This window comes from Hemitrygon akajei, chromosome 3, assembly GCF_048418815.1.
Source record: "Hemitrygon akajei chromosome 3, sHemAka1.3, whole genome shotgun sequence".
NCBI lineage: Eukaryota > Metazoa > Chordata > Chondrichthyes > Myliobatiformes > Dasyatidae > Hemitrygon > Hemitrygon akajei.
Genome location: NC_133126.1, coordinates 102,890,130 through 102,905,551, shown reverse-complemented (window position 1 = coordinate 102,905,551; position 15,422 = coordinate 102,890,130). Strand labels below are relative to the sequence as shown.

Genomic DNA, 15,422 nt, shown 5'->3' with positions numbered 1-15,422 from the left:
TGGTGTAGACTGTATTGTCCAACTCCTAAATCATGTTTATTGATGGAATTTTACTTTTGGCCTGCTCTGTGACTATTTGAGCAGTGGAAGAGGTCTTGATGCTGTTTCTAAACATGGCTGCAACTGGTTGGGTTGCTGGGTTGGCAGATTGCTCTGAGGTGCCTGCATTTGTACTGTGAGCTTCTGTATTCATTTTGGCAAAACTGGCTGAGGTGAGCAATGCAGATTTGAAATGGCTCTGCATACAGTGTCGTATATTCTCAACCTACGTTGCTGATGAATAAGTACTTCTGGGTTGATTGTAGCTGAGCTCTTCCTATTCACAATTTTGTATGAAGATGTGGGTTAGGGTACATGAGAAATATTTGAAGTTGTGCACCATTGCTCTTGTTTGCAGCTGTACTGAGTCATAAATATTCAAATCAGTAACACGGGATAGCCTACCCAGTTCTTTAAAACATGGAAACTTAGAGCTTGGGTTCTTTTCTTGAGGGTAAGAGTTTGAAAGGGGGATGTTAAACGCAAAATAAACTTAAGATTATAGAAATCTGAAATAAAGGAAGCAAATGCTGAGAATACTCAGCTGGTCAGGCAGTGTCTATGATTATCAGAACTGAGAGAGAAAACAAGTTAACGTAATTAGCATAGAGGGTGGATAAAACAAGGCAGATATCTCTGGTGTTAGACCAGCTGACCTAATGGAACAATAAAGACAATTGAAAACACAAAGTACACTGCAGATGTTGTGGTCAAATTAACACGTACAAACAAGCTGGATGAACTCAGCAGGTCGGGCAGCATCCGTTGAAATGAGCAGTCAACGTTTCGGGCCGAGATCCTTCGTCAGGACAATTAAAGCTGCTTTGTGTAATTTGCTGAGGCAGAGCAAACAATGTAAAAAAGGCAAAAAGCAAAACTGAATTAGAATGGCCCGTTCTGATCAGAGGGAGCAAGTTGCCTGAAGCTGGTGAATTTGGTACGCCTGAAAGTTCTGCAGGCTGCAATGAAGATGAAGTGTTGGTCCTCAAGTTTGCCTTGGGTTTTATGGTAACAATGCAGTTGATATTTTTTCACCCAGTTTGTGTTTTGCTTCTCCAGTGCATAGGAGGCCACATTGTTACACTGAATGCAGTACACCAGAGTGGAAGAGCCAGGAGCTTTTGAAAGGCATATTCATCTAACATTCTTCTTTGGCCTAGTCTCTTCTGATTTCTATCTGTGACACTTTGAATGTTCTTCATCACTTCAACTGTTTCTGATTCCCTGGGATTAACTGGTGTGTCTTCATTGTGGAGGCCGAGTCTGCGGGTATATTTAAGGCGGAAGTTGATTGTTTCCTGATTGGTCAGGGCAGCAAAGGATATGGCGAGAAGGCAGGTGTAGATGGCTCAGTGGAATCCCGGATTAGTGATGATGGAATGGCGGGGTAGACTTGATGGGCTGAATAGCCTAATTCTGCTCATGTGTCTTATGGTCTTCACCATGAATGCACAATCCTTTTATACAACATCCTGGGCAATGCCAGGGCAGTTTGAGCCCCTCCCCCCCCCCCCCCCCCCCCCCCCCACCACCACAATCACAGTGATTCAAGCAGGTACACTTTACCTGGCAGAACTCATTCTCAAAACAAACAACTCCACTCACATTCTCCAGACCAAAGATGCAACAGTGGGCCCATGCTACACCTGTGTTTTTTTGTGTGGGATATGTGGACCAGTCTTTGTTTCAAAGCACCCCAGGCCCACTCTACCACCTCTTTTTCCATTACATTTACTGTGAAGTTTGTTCTTGAACTCTTAAAGAACCTGAACATTTCATTATTTCTGATGCCAATTCCTCCCCCCCCCCCCCCCCCCCATCCCAGCCTTCAAGCATCTGACTTCCCTTCCTGGATCTCGCCATCTCCAGTTTGGGATACATTAGCCCCAAACAATCATGAGTAGCTGATTGGCTACAGCTACTAGGAAGACTTAATCTATTTTGACAGGTATGGGGAATCCAAAGGAAAAGTGAGGCAGTTGGAATTTGAAGTGAAATTCAATGACAGTAAGGTTGGTAGATAAGAAGGGCAGCAGCAAGGTTAGGAGTGATGAAGGACTGTTGGATTCAATTGCTTTTATTTCAGTTCAAGAGCTCTGATGGCTAAGGTGAATGAACTCAGGACATAGAAAACTACATGGACTAGAACATTATTGACATACAGAAATGTGCCTAAGGGAGGAAATTGATTAGCAGCTAAATACTCCAGTGTACAGGTGCCATATGTGGAAGAGAGTGAGATACATTTCTGATTAAGAAGAACATCATGGCCACAGTGTGAGAAAAACTTGCTGAGGGATCATGCAGTGAGGATTTTTGGAGCTGAGAAATAAGGGGCTGATTAACTTGTTTTCATTGTACTATAGTTAACAAGAATCAGAAGAGCAAATATGCAGGTATATTACAGAAAGTAGCAAGAAAGATTAAGCTGTCAAAGCAAGTATGATATGGACTGGGACTGCCATAGTGTTCAGGGCTTAGCAGAGTTCAATTTGTTAAATGTGCCCAGCAAAGTTTCCTCAGAAATTTAATGAGAGTACAAAGCTGAACCTGCTCTTGGGAAACTGCATTTCAAGTGTCACGTTAGTGACTGATGTGTCATGGGGGTCAGTTTAGTGACCGATGTGTCATGGGGGTCAGTTTAGTGACTGAACTGTCAGTTGGGGGCACTTTAGTGACTGAGGTGCCAGTGGGGGGCACTTTAGTGACTGAGGTGTCAGTGGGGGGACACTTTAGTGACTGAGGTGTCAGTGGGGGGGGCACTTTAGTGACTGAGGTGTCAGTGGGGGGACACTTTAGTGACTGAGGTGTCAGTGGGGGCACTTTAGTGACTGAGGTGCCAGTGGGGGGCACTTTAGTGACTGAGGTGTCAGTGGGGGGACACTTTAGTGACTGAAGTGTCACTGTGGGGGTACGTTAGTGACAGAGGTGCCAGTGGGGGTTCTTTAGTGACCGAGTGACTGAAGTATCAGTGGGGGGGCAGTTTTGTTACTGAGGTGTCAGTAGGGGGTCTTTAGTGACTGAGGTGTCAGTGGTGGGCACTTTAGTGACTGAGGTGTCAGTGGGGGGCACTTTAGTGACTGAGGTGCCAGTGGGGGGGCACTTTAGTGACTGAGGTGCCAGTGGGGGGCACTTTAGTGACTGAGGTGCCAGTGGGGGGGCACTTTAGTGACTGAGGTGTCAGTGGTGGGCACTAGTCCATGGGAAAAGCATGAACAGAAAATGTCTGGGATAGTTGGGGCTTTGGCTGCTTTACTGAGATATCAAGAATTCAAAACTGCATGTTAGAGTGAAGGGCCAGAATAAATAGATAGAATAGGGCACCTTATGGACCAAAGTAGCCATATTTGTGTACAGCTGAGGGAGATGGGGAAGGTACTGTCTTTCTAAATGGTGAGAAAATTCAAATATCAGAGATTGAAAGCGACTGAAGACCTCATGCAGGATTCTCTGAAGGTCAACTTGCAAGTTCAGTTGGTGGTAAAGAAGACAAATGCAACCTTGGTATTCATTTCAAGAGGACTAGAATACAAATTGGGAGTATTCTATAGGGCCCCTGGTAGCAGCAGAGATATCGAGGAGCAGATTGGGAAGCAGATTTTGGAAAGGTACAAAAATAACAGGGTTGTTATCATGGGTCACTTTAACTTCCCTAATATTGATTGGCACTTGATTAGTTCCAATGGTTTAGACGGGGCAGAGTTTGTTAAGTGTGTCCAGGACGGATTCTTGTCACAGTATGTTGACAACCTGGATGTGGGGGTAGAAGGGTTGGTTGGCAAGTTTGCAGACGACACAAAGGTTGGTGGTGTTGTGGATAGTGTTGAGGATTGTCGAAGATTGCAGAGAGACATTGATGGGATGCAGAAGTGGGCTGAGAAGTGGCAGATGGAGTTCAACCCAGCGAAGTGTGAGGTGGTACACTTTGGAAGGACAAACTCCAAGGCAGAGTACAAAGTAAGTGGCAGGATACTTGGAAGTGTGGAGGAGCAGAGGGACCTGGGGGTACATGTCCACTGATCCCTGAAAGTTGCCTCACAGGTAGATAGGGTAGTTAAGAAAGCTTATGGAGTGTTAGCTTTCATAAGTCGAGGAATAGAGTTTAAGAGTCGCGAGGTAATAATGCAGCTCTATAAAACTCTGGTTAGGCCACAATTGGAATACTGTGTCCAGTTCTCACCTTACTATAGGAAGGATGTGGAAGCATTGGAAAAGGTACAGAGGAGATTTACCAGGATGCTGCCTGGCTTACAGAGTATGCATTATGATCAGAGATTAAGGGAGCTAGGGCTTTACTCTCTGGAGAGAAGGAGGATGAGAGGAGACATGATAAGAGGTATACAAGATATTAAGAGGAATAGATAGAGTGGACAGCCGGCGCCTCTTCCCCAGGTACCAATGCTCAATACAAGAGGACATGGCTTTAAGGTAAGGGGTGGAAAGTTCAAGGGGGATATTAGAGGAAGGTTTTTTACTCAGAGAGTGGTTGGTGCATGGAATGCACTGCCTGAGTCAGTGGTGGAGGCAGATACACTAGTGTAATTTAAGAGACTACTAGACAGGAATATGGAGGAATTTAAGGTGGGGGGGTTATATGGGAGGCAGGGTTTAAGGGTCGGCACAACATTGTGGGCCGAAGGGCCTATACTGTGCTGTGTTGTTCTATGTTCTATCTTCTCTGTCCCTACTCACAAGCACCTTAAAACTATGCTCTCTGGTACTAACCATTTCAGCCCTGAGGAAAAGCCTCTGGGAAAGGCTGTTGTGTCCAATCAACAGGAATGCTGTGCTTCCACCTTCAATCTTCAGACTCGGAAGCAATGCACCCAAGACTTTGTGGTAGACAGTTTCAGGCTGTAAAACAAACCTGGATTAAACAGATTGGATAAACACATGAATGAGGTGGGTGTTTGATATGAGTGTTCATTAAATTCAACCACGTTACCCAACAAACTTTTATGTTTCTAACTCTAATGTACAAGTTTATGTAATTTGCCTGTCATGTTTGTAATATACTTGCTGTTGCTGCAAAAAGCTAACTTTCATGGCACGTACACCTTGGGTAAGTATGGCCATGACAATAATAAAAAATAAAATCTCCCACAAAGCCAAAGTCTAATCCAATTTACTACCTCATCTTGCCAAGCGACCGAACCTTCTTGACCAGCCTCCCATCAGGGACTTTGTCCAGTGCCTTGCTGAGTTTAGCCACTTGGTTATCTCTAATCGGGTCTCTTTTACAGTGTTTGCGACTGAAGGAGAATTTAGAGAAAAGGCTGTTGTGTCCAATCAACAGGAATGCAATGCTTCCACCTTCAATGTGTGAAAACAAGTAACCTAGGGGCTCCTGTCTTTATCAGCCACCTAGGTTTAGTGTTAGCACTTGTAAAATGCAAACAGCAACTGCACGGTTCCTGTCCCAAACAAAATGCCTCAGCCTTTCCAGGAATAGTGAACCATTCAGCTCATGATCAATGTTAAACTTCCATAGATGTGTGGTGGAGACTGGCTGCCAATGCCCTTGAATGGAAAATCCTAGACAAATTAGTGGATACGGCCTAGTCTGTCACGGGTAAAGCTCTACCTACAATCGAACACATCTACAAAGGAGCGCTATAGGTCACAGGAAAGCAGCATCCATCATCAAGCCATGCATATGTTGCTGTTGTACAAGACATAGGGACTGAATTGTTGAGAGAGTTTGGGACATTTTTTCAACAGAGCATAGGAGAATAAGGGGTGATCTTAATACAGGTGTATAAAATCACAGGGGCAGAGATAGGATGAATGCACCTATTCTTTATGCTAGGGTTGGAGAATCTGGAACTGGAAGGCATCAGTTTAAGGTTAGAGAGAAAATATATATTAGGAACCTGAAGGGCAACTTTTTCACCCAGATGGTGGTCAGTGTTTGGAATGAGCTGCCAGAGGAAGTGGTAAAGGTAGGTACATTAACATTGTTTAAGACATTTAGACAGGTATGTTCATAGGAAAGGTTTAGAGGGATATTGGCCAATTTCAGGCAAATGAGACTAGCTCAGGAAGATATCATGGACGGTGAAAAAGGCTTTTTCCATGCTATGTAACACTGACTGTAGACACAATGGGTAGAGTGTGGAGGTTGAGAGAACTGTGGACTCGCAGGTCAGTTGGTGCAGCGTTCTTCACTGGAATGTGAATGGCTAGGTAGCAGCCCCCTCAGACTCTTTCAGCGGACCCCTCCCCCCCCCCCGAGCTGCCACCTTTGTGCATCTGTTACTATTCTACAGACAGCACCAAGATGTTGATGCACCTTCATTGTTGCCTGGCCAAAAGTTGGCCATGGCTCCTGCACAGACTGGCACTTGGGAAGGCAAGGTGGGAGTTAGTGGAGAAGTAAACTTTGTATGTATACCAGAAATTAGAATACTTGTGAAAGTACACAGAAAATACTGGAGGGGAATTGATGGAAAGAAACCTCAACTGAGCACAGAAACTGCCAACATTTCATATAAGAAAAAAGTAAGTTGCAAATATACAAAAACCTGCAGCTCTCAAAGGAGGGTATCTTTTGAGGGAAAAGGAAAGTCAACATTTTGGGTTCAGACCTTTCATCTGGATTTGGGATGGCAGGGTCTCAGCCTAAAATGCAGCTGTTCATTGTTCCTCCAGCAGGCTGTTGCTCCAGATTCCAGCATCAAGAGTCTCTTGTGTCTGAAGTAAAAGTGTTACCCTGCCAACTATGGTCTCCACCCTGTCACAAGCATTCCCTCGGTTCTCTCCCACTCCCCTCTCCATAATATTAATATGCATACTTCCTTCCATCTGCAGACTTTTATGTCTCAGACCCAGAAAGTCAGTTTATTTTCTCTTTCTATGAACACTGCTTTACCTGAGTGCTTCCAGTACTTTCTTCTGTTTCAGATTTCCAGTATCCACAGTCTTTTGTTCAGGTAACAAAATGATAACCTAGTTGTGTGCACAGCTCAGTGATGATGCAGGCATTCCCATTTTAATCTGTGTACAGCACAATTACACCTTTCAGACATCTTGAGTATAACAACAGTTCGGATTATTGGTTATCTTTAATCATTTAAGTAATGTCCTGTTGGTGCAGTCAGCTGATAGTGTTAGAATCTTACAACAGGTTATGCACCAACAAACGACACACTTTTTTAATCAGCTCAGTGCAGATCAGCCTTACAGTAATCAAGGTGCATGCATCACCGTACTGTAGCCTCCTGTGTGTGCCGATAAGGTCAGAGCAGTACAGGTTTTACTGATGAAGTTGACTGATTAAACTTTGAAATTTGCCTGTGAGAATTTGTAAGGTAGAGCACAGTGTGGATGTGCAGCTATTTGCAAAGGTGCTATGCAGCGTCGGAGCTTGACTGCCCTTTGAGGGAGGGAGGAGTGGAAGGACATGTAAGATGAAATAAATAACTGTGTATGGGGACACTACTCAGAAACAGCAGCACAAACTCCATGTAATTCTCCCTAACCACTTGGCTTTGCAGTTAGGTATATTTGTACATTCAATTTGCCAATCTTGCTGCCACACCCGTAACTTGAGGGAGAATAATTTCCATCTAATGCACAGATAAAAGTGAGTTTTCACTCAATCTTGCTGTGTCCCTTAAGAACAGCTTCTATCCTCTCGATCATCAGATTTCTGAATGGTCCACAAACACTAGTTTGTTATTACAGTCAGCCCTCCTTATCCGCGAATTCAACCAACCGCGAATCGCAAAAACCCGGAAGTGTTCTTCCAGCACTTGTTGTTCGAGCATTCCTAAGCTCCGGAACCTGGGTCTTAGCACTCAGATCTGCAGCTGGATCTTCAACTTCCTCACAGACAGGACCCAGGCTGTAGAGATAGGAGACAAGCTCTCCTCTACAATCACTCTGAGCACCGGTGCCCCACAAGGCTATGTACTCAGCCCCCTGCTGTACTCACTGTACACCCATGATTGTGTAGCCGAGTTTCCATCAAACTCAATTTATAAGTTTGCTGATGACACCACCAATTGTAGGCCACATCTTGGGTAATGATGAGTCTGAGTACAGAGAGGAAATTAAGAACCTGGTGGCACGGTGCGAAGACAATAACCTATCCCTCAACGTCAGCAAGATGAAGGAATTGGTTGTTGACTTCAGTAGGAGTAGCGGACTGCATGACCCCATCTGCATCGGTGGTGCGCAGGTGGAACAGGTCAAAAGCTTTAAGTTCCTCGGGGTGAATATCACAAATGACCTGAGTTGGTCTAACCAAACAGAGTCCACTGCCAAGAAGGCCCACCAGCGCCTTTACTTCCTGAGATAGCTGAAGAAATTTGGCCTGTCCCCTAAAACCCTCACTAATTTTTATAGGTGCACCGTAGAAAGCATTCTTCTAGGGTGCATCACAACCTGGTATGGAAGTTGTCCTGTCCAAGACTGGAAGAAGCTGCAGAAGATCGTGAACCTAGCCCAGCAATCTTCCATCCTTGGACTCACTCTACACCACATGCTGTCGGAGCAGTGCTGCCAGGATAATCAAGGATAAGTCCCACTCAGCCAACACACTTTTTGACCCACTTCCCTCCAGGAGAAGGTTCAGGAGCATGAAGATACGTAGGGCTAGATTTGGGAACAGCCTCTTTCCAACTGTGATAAGACTGTTGAACAGATCCTGACCCGGATCTGGGCCATACCTTCCAAATATCTGGACCTGACTTGCACTACTGTACTTTCCCTTTCCTATTTTCTAATTATGATTTATAATTGAAATTTTTATTATATTTACTTCGATTTGTACTTCGGGGAGCACAAAGCGCAGAAACAAATATCACTGTGATGATTGTACGCTCTAGTATCAATTGTTTGGTGACAATAAAGTATTTGTATGTACAGACTTTTTTTTGTCATTATTCCCTAAACAATGCAGTATACCAACTATTTTACATAGCATTTACATTGTATTAGGTATTATAAGTAATCTAGAAATGATTTAAAGTATACGGGAGGATGTGCGTGGGTTATCGTGGATCGGGATCGAAAAAATCGGAAGTTCTCTTACTAAGTAAGTCGGAACAGGTACATCCGGTATTATTAAGCGTCAGTCAAACGTTTGTCTTAGTATATAGTATATATTTTACCTTTCTATACATATAAAACACTTAAGAATGTATGTTTCAGCGCCGGGCTCGGGAACAGTTCCTGAGTGCGAGCCAGTGACAGACCGCTTTTGAGTGCGCTCTCCACTGTGCCTGGTTGATGTGGAGGATCAAAAACTCAAAATCCCAAACCCCAATAATTAAACCACTACATTGCTTAGTAATAATTGTAGCTTTCATCGGGGCAGGGCCTTTCTCACTTTATCCTTTAAAATTGTTCCGATCGTTGACTGAAGTAGCCTAACGCTTTTCCAATGATCAATGGCGTTTCACCTTTTTCTGATCGCTTTATTACTTCCACTTTATTTTCAATTGTGATCGTGATTATTTTCGTGAACAGAAACACTGCGGATTCAGAGCTCCACTGCTGGGTCCTAATGTCCACCGCACTGAGACAGATTAAATAAGGCCCGGGGTTCCGCTGGGTCCTAAGATCCACCGCATTGAGACAGGTTGAATAAGGGACATGAGTATCTGCAAATTTTGGCATCTGCGAGGGGTCCCAGAACCAATCCCTCGCGGATAAAGAGGGCCAACTGTATCTTTGTGCATTATTTATTTACGTAACATAGTCATTTTTATTTTGACAAACTTCTATAGATGCACATGTAGAATATCCTTGGCTGCATCATGCATCATGGCCTGGAATGGAAACACCAGTGCCAAAGAAAAGTCTACAAGGGGCCCTCCCACCATTGAACATATCTGCAAGGAACACTGCCACAGGAAAACAGCATCCATTACCAAAGACCACCCCCCCCACCAACCAGCTCATGTTCTCTTCTCACTGGCCATTGGGAAGAAGGTACAGGAGTCTCAAATTCCACAACACCAGCTTCAGAAATGGTTATTGCCCTACAACCATTAGGCTCCAGAATCACTGACCTTAACTGATTTCACAACCTCGGATTCACTTCCCAGGACTCTAAAACTATCGTTCCTATTATTGTATATTGATTTTTTACTATTGTCTGTTATCTTCTTTTGTGCTTGCAGTTGTCTTCTTTTGTACATTGGTTGTTTATCGGTCTTTGTGTGTAGTTTTTGTTGATACTATTGTGAATGCCTGCAAGAAACAGACTGTCAGGGTAGTATATAGTAACGTACAGAGCATGTACTTTGATAATAAATTTACTTTAAAAAGTGAAGTGTTGTCCAGTTAGTGTGCAGCAAGCTCTCACCAATCGCTGTCAGGTGATAGTTACATCATCTTTTATACCACTTGAGGGACAGACTATTTTATATCTTATCACGTCAGCACTTGTAGCGATGTACTGCATACAGAGCTAGAGACAACGACACGCAGTCGGTAAGTCGTTTCGAGACTAGTTTATTAAAACTTCGTGGCGCTGGCATTTAATCCATAGCGCCCGCCCTCTCCGGGTGGAAATGATGTCAGAGGTGCATTACCAAAGTCTCTCCCCATGCGCTGGTTTTGTGAGCCGGTTTGCCAGTGCAGAAAGTGGGTCGCCACGTAACCCCCCAGTCTGGATCAGCCTCTGTTTGGCTGTCTGCCTCTGCGCCGCGGTGCCTGAACCTCGACCAGCTGCGCCAAGTCCACATGGGCTGGTTTGGGTCGGTCCACCATGAAAACCTCCTCTTTCCCCCCAATGTCCAGAACGTACGTGGACCTGTTATTGTTGATCACCTTGAACGGCCCCTCGTACGACCGCTGTAGCGGTGCCCGGTGTCGGCCCCTTCATACAAACACAAACTTACAGTCCTGCAGGTCTTTGGGTACATGGGTCGGGGTCCGTCCATGCTGTGAAGTTGGTACGGGGGCCAGGTTGCTGAGCCTTTCGCGTAGTCTGTCCAGGACTGCTGCGGGTTCTTCCTCTTGCCCCCTTGGGGCTGGTATGAACTCTCCTGGGACGGCCAGGGGTGTGCTGTACACCAACTCGGCCGACGAGGCATGCAGATCCTCTTTGGGCGCTGTGCAAATTCCAAGCAGGACCCAGGGAAGCTCGTCCACCCAGTTAGGTCCTCTCAGGCAGGCAATGAGAGCCGACTTCAAGTGACGGTGGAAGCGTTCCACTAGTCCGTTCGACTGTGGGTGGTAGGCAATTGTGTGGTGTAGCTGCGTTCCCAACAGGCTGGCTACAGCCGACCACAGGCTGGAGGTGAACTGGGCGCCTCTGTCGGAGGTAATGTGGGCCGGTACCCTGAAGCGTGCTACCCAGGTTGCAATCAGTGCTCAGGCGCAGGAATCGGCAGATGTGTCGGTGAGCGGGATCGCCTCTGGCCACCTTGTGAACCGGTCTACCATAGTTAGGAGGTACCGCACTCCTCGGGACACTGGTAGGGGGCCCACGATATCCACATGAATGTGGTTGAACCTCCGGTGGATGGGTTCGAACTGCTGCGGCTGGGCTTTAGTGTGCCACTGCACCTTGGCTGTTTGGCACTGTGTGCACGTTCTGGCCCATTCACTGACCTACCTGCTTGCGAAATCCGTGCCACGTGAACTTGCTGGAGACCAGCGGGACGGTTGTCCTGATAGATGGGTGTGCCAAACCGCGTATGGAGTCGAAAACTCGCCGCCTCCAGTCTGCCAGGACGATGGGGCGAGGATGCCCGGTAGCCACGTCGCACAGGAGGGTCCTCTCACCTGGGCCTACGAGAAAGTCTTGCAGCTACAAACCCGAGACTGCGGTCCTGTAGCTGGGCATCTCATCATCTGCCTGCTGCGCCTCCGCCAGTGCTGCATAGTCCACCCCTAGGGACAGGGCCTGGATAGCTGGTCTGAAGAGTGCATCTGCCATGACATTGTCCTTTCCTGAGACATGCTGGATGTCCATCGTGCACTCGGAGATGTAGGACAGATGTCGCTGCTGGCAAGCCAACCAGGGAATGCGAAGGTCAACAGTTTGTGGTCCGTGAACGCGGTGAACGACCTGCCTTCTAAGAAGTACCTGAAATGCCGGATTGCCAGATACAGTGCCAACAGCTCCCGGTCGAAAGCACTGTACTTGAGTTCAGGTGGTCGTAGGTGCTTGCTGAAGAACGCCAGGGGTTGCCAGCGCCCCTCGATGAGTTGCTCCAGCACCCCACCGACTGCTGTGTCGGATGCGTCCACTGTGAGGGCAGTCGGAACGTCCGTTCTAGGGTGCACCAGCATCACGGCATCTGCCGAGGCTTCCTTGGCTTTAACGAAAGCGGTCACGGCCTCCTCATCCCAAGTAATGTCCTTGCCTTTACCCGACATCAGGGTGTACAAAGGGTGCATGATACGGGCTGCTGAGGGGAGGAAATGGTGGTAGAAGTTCACCATACCGACGAACTCCTGCAGGCCTTTGACCGTGTTGGGCCAGACAAAGTGGCGGATCGCGTCTACCTTGGCGGGCAGAGGTATTGTCCTGTCTTTGGTAATCCTGTGGCCCAGGAAATCGATGGTATCAAGACCGAACTGGCATGTGGCCGGGTTGATCGTGAGGCCGAAATCACTCAGGCGGGAGTAGAGCTGGCGGAGGTGGGACAGATGCTCCTGACGACTACTGCTGGCTATAAGGATGTTGTCCAAATAGATGCACGCAAAGACTAGGTCGCGTCCCACCGCATCCATTAGCTGCTGGAACGTCTTGTGCGGCATTCTTCAGGCCGAACGACATTCGGAGGAGTTCGAACAGGCCGAACGGGGTGATGAGTGCTGTTTTGGGGATGTCTTCAGGGTGCACCGGGATTTGATGGTATCCCTAGACGAGGTCTACTTTGGAAAAGATTCTTGCCCCGTGCAGCTTTGCTGCAAAGACCTGTATGTGCGCCACGGGGTAGCAGTCTGGAGTTACAGCCTTGTTCAGTCTGCAGTAGTCACCGCATGGTCTCCAACCCCCGGCTGCTTTGGGCACCATGTGCAGGGGGGAGGCCCATGGGCTGTCAGACCTCCATACAATCCCCAATTCCTCCATCCTCTTGAACTCCTCCTTCACCAGGCGGAGCTTTTCCGGGGGGAGCCTTCATGCGCGGGCGCGGAGGGGTGGTCCCTGGGTCGGGATGTGGTGCTGTACCCCGTATCTGGGCATGGCTGCCGTAAACTGCGGTGCCAGAATGGATGGAAAGTCCGCCAGGATTCTGGTGAATTCGTTGTCCGACAGAATGATGGAGTCTAGGTGCGGGGCCGGCAACTTGGCTTCACCCAGGGAGAACGTCTGGAAAGTCTCGGCATGTACCAGTCTTTTTCCTTGCAAGTCGACCAGCAGGCTGTGAGCTCGCAAGAAGTCCGCCCCCAGGAGTGGTTGGGCCACGTGAAGTCCCATGTGAACCGGCTGGCGCCGAACTGCAGCTGCACTGTGTGGGTGCCGTAGGTCCGTATCGTGCTGCCGTTTGTGGCCCTTGGGGTGGGTCCTGGCTTCCTGTTACGGGTGTCATACTCCATCGGGGGCAAGACGCTGATTTCCGCTCCGGTGTCAACCTGGAAGCGGCGTCCCGACTGTTTATCCCAGACGTACAAGAGGCTGTCCTGGTGGCCAGCTGCCATAGTCATTCGCAGCAGCTGGCCTTGGCCCTGGCCCTTGCAGGGCGGGTGACAACAGCGGGCTTCTGTGCCCCACCACTGGTGGTAGAAACACCACTGTTCACTGTCCTCCTCACTCCTGCCTCTGTGTTGTGTGTGCCCCCCGCCGGGCCTGGTCTGGTCTGCTGTTGGGCGCGTGGCCTGGTAATCTGACCGACTGACGCCACGCTCTCCCTCTTGGCTTTCCACAGCACGTCTGCCCGGGCTGCCACCTTCTGGGGGTGGCTGAAATCTGCATCGGCCAGCAGCAGATATATGTCCTCGGGCAGTTGCTCTAGGAACGCTTGCTCGAACATGAGGCAGGGCTTGTGTCCATCAGCCAGGGCCAGCATCTCGTTCATCAATGCTGACGGCAACCTGTCTCCCAAACCGTCCAGGTGAAGCAGGCGGGCACCCCGCTCACGCCGTGAGAGGCCAAAGGTCCCAATGAGCAGCGCTTTGAATGCTCCATATTTGCCGCCTTCTGGGGGCAACTATAAAATCCGCAACCTGGGCAGCCGTCTCCTGGTCAAGGGCGCCCACCACATGATAGTAACGCGTGGAATCAGAAGATATCTGCCGAATCTGGAACTGGGCTTCTGCTTGGCTAAACCACATGCATGGTTGCAGCGTCCAGAAAGTCGGCAGTTTTAGCAAAACTGCGTGAACAGATGAAGAGTCGGTCATCTTCGGTCCAAATCCCGTTTGGACCGTTGTGGTCACCAATGTAGTGATGTACTACATACAGAGCTAGAGACAATGACACGCAGTTGGTAAGTCGTTTCGAGACTAGTTTATTCAAACTTCGCGGCGCTGGCATTTAATCCCTAGCGCCATGACGTCAGAGGTGCATTACCAAAGTCTCTCCCCGCGCGCTGGCTATTTGTGAGCCGGTTCGTCTGCGCAGAAAGTGGGTCGCCACACACTTTTAATTTTTGTTCATCTTTGCCTTTCCAAGAATAGCTGCTGAGAGATCTTTTGTGACCAATTATTTTGTATTTCTCAGAGATAACAAAATCTATTCATGAGGGTCATGTAGTTAATGTGGACTACATTCAGCTTTGGCAAGGTCCTACATGAGAGATTTGTCCATCAGATCCAGAGTACTGTCCATTGATAAACTGGATCCAGAGGAGTCAGAGAGAATGGTGAATAGTTGGTTTGTGGCTGGAATCCACATCATTGCTGGAATCCTTGCATGAAAATATCGATGTTAGTTGATAGTGAAGAGGATAGTCATAGACGACAGAATGATATTAGTCATTAAGATGGGCAGAGCAATGGCAAATGCAATTTAATCCTCCTAAATGCAGGGAAACACATACTGCCAGGACAAGTAAGGGTAGTGCACAACCATGAATAGCAGGACACTCGGCAGTACTGAGAACAAGAACTGGTGTACAAGTTCAAGGAATCCGTAGAAGTGGCAGCACATATGGAATGTGATGGTCAATGGAAAGGGGAGGAGATTGAAGAGATGATTTTAGTCAATATTACTTTCATTCAGCAGATGGTTAAAACTGAGGAAGTGATGGAGACAGAAATGTTCATATTTAAGATGCATCTAGACAAGTAGTTGACAGACCAAAATATGGAAAACTGTGGACCAAGTACAAGTATATGGGGTTAGATGTTCGGCATGGACAGGGTGGGTCAAAAGGCCTGTTTCTGTGCTGTCTGATTCCCTCCATATCAAACAGAAGGTTTTTGCCTGATATTACTGTTTAAAGTAAACATGAAAGAAAGCAGCTAATTGATGT

The 15,422-nt window shown here is 47.5% G+C and overlaps 1 protein-coding gene across 1 annotated transcript in view; it reads left to right on the top strand.

Annotated features, from left to right (window-relative positions):
- Nucleotides 1-15,422, top strand: part of LOC140725274 (synaptosomal-associated protein 23-like) — a 52,462-nt gene that overhangs the window by 6,582 nt on the left and 30,458 nt on the right. The window lies entirely within an intron of this gene.